A 2,086-nucleotide genomic window follows, 5' to 3' on the forward strand; every position below is an offset into this window, starting at 1 on the left:
GTCTGCTTGTGTGAGCGGTGGGGGTGGTCCCAGCAGGAGAGGCCGATGTATTATTCAGATGTGTCGGACTCTGTGGTTGTAAGACGGTGTGGGGATACACTGAAGGTCAGAGGCCTGGCAATGTTATTCCTGACTTCCTGACAGCGCTGACTTCATGTGCAGGCCGTCCTCCCAAATCTCCATCGGCAGGGGTCAGTGACCTTTCCCCGGTCTATGTGGAAGGGGAGGGCGATCGCTCTGCCATTCCTCCCAGGGCCTCGTTAGCTGGTGTCGCTCTGAAGAAACCGAATCATATCATTCTTAAATGTTATGTGTGCTATTTCCTTGTACTCTTGAAATATAGGATTCTTACAAGAGAATGAATAAGTCTAATCTTGCATCCTCACCAATTACATTGTTTGTAAATCAAAGGATTTGGAGAGCTGAGAAATTAATTACGTTCCTAAACACTTCAATCTGCTCTAACCAGCTTAGATCAAATCTATCTTTTGGTTTACTTTGCTGTTTTGCTGAGAGTTAGATGAGAATGAGGTAAATATGACGCTGGAGCCAGGACGTGGTTAGCTTAGCTTAGCATTGCCTAAATACTGATAGCAGGGGGAAACAGCTAGCCTGACTCTGTCATAAGGTAACAAAACCCACCTACCAACACCCCTAAAGTTCACTAATTAACACACTTTATCTAAGTTATTTAAAGGTCAGTGAAATGACACAGAACACTGCTCCTGGACCCTTGCTGTCAATATAAATGTGTCCAAGACGTATGTTGATATTTCAGAAGTAATTTACATCTTTCCTACAGTATCATGTAACACTATCAAAATGTAATGTTAGCTACGAAGTGAATCCTAATGTCAGCTGTTGTCTAACAGTAGCGAATGGGTCATCAAATATGTTGTTTATCTTAAAATACGGCTACATATCCATTGGGGATGAAATGCGATTTGTCAGAATCCCTTCTTTCATGACATGATTGGATATTATCCTTTTGTTAACAGCATTTGAGTTTCCCACCCTAAGCTTGACACCATGTAAATGTGGTCTTGGGCAGCTACTGAATGGACCTTGGCGTGTCTGTTGACTGTGTTTTGTTGTTTTCAAGGTCAAAAATGAACTTTCAATCTCAGTGCTGCATGCTTGGTTTGTTTTCGATCAAAAGTGAATCGATTGAGTTCCATTAAGGTTGAATTTACTTTGAAGTAAACCATTTAAATTGTGCGCCTGTACAAACAGGAGTCTTTTTTGACATGTTGCTTGGAATCGCGACTGTGCCTGAGCTTGTGCAGTAAAACAATTTGGTTTGTATTATCATGATTCCCTTTCAACCTGCTTGTCCCAGCAGTGCTGTAACAAAAACCCTCAGCAGCAGCAGCAGCAGCAGGTCAGGGTTTGCCAGCAGCCGAACGGGGCAGCAGGGCGGCATGGAGCGTGACTGTCAGCAGCGTATTCCCAGAGGCCTGCGAGGGCTGAACTGCCGGGACACCACAGGAGGGATGTAATCACCACCATTACGCCGCAGGTGCTGCTGAAATAAAAGATGGAAACAAGCCTCCGGTGGTGTTGCCATGGATTGGAATCCAATTAAACACTGTTTAGCTCGGCACAATCTGCCAGTCGTAGCCTGTTGACTCATGAAATTAATGTATTGTCGTGGCACAAAGAAACTGTTGCAACAGAGAGTGCAGCATGACCCGAGGAAGGACCCATTCAAACCGCTGGCGCTTAATTCTTGGGTGATCTAAATTTAATTTGGCAACTGATGTGACAGAGAGACAACACAATATTGCATCTGCAATTCCACAATCTGGCCTTTTCTGTCCCTCCTCAGCTTTGAAGGTCATGTGTTTGCTTAAGCTTGCACACAAACACATATCATGTCAGTACCTCCGAATGCAGTGTCACATTTATCCCTAAGGCAATTTATGCATACATAAAAACTAGTGGAGGTTAAGGGTTGCTACATTCCTGAGAAACCTGATAATGGGTATTTGGAAATACCCCGAGGAGGTAACAAATGAGAGGTGTAAAGTTAAATGTCCTGTGAAATCATCAGGAGATCTGAAACAAGCTGCCTTTACAGCCTCTG

The sequence above is a fragment of the Chaetodon auriga genome, chromosome 16 (assembly GCF_051107435.1).
Source record: "Chaetodon auriga isolate fChaAug3 chromosome 16, fChaAug3.hap1, whole genome shotgun sequence".
Lineage (NCBI taxonomy): Eukaryota > Metazoa > Chordata > Actinopteri > Chaetodontiformes > Chaetodontidae > Chaetodon > Chaetodon auriga.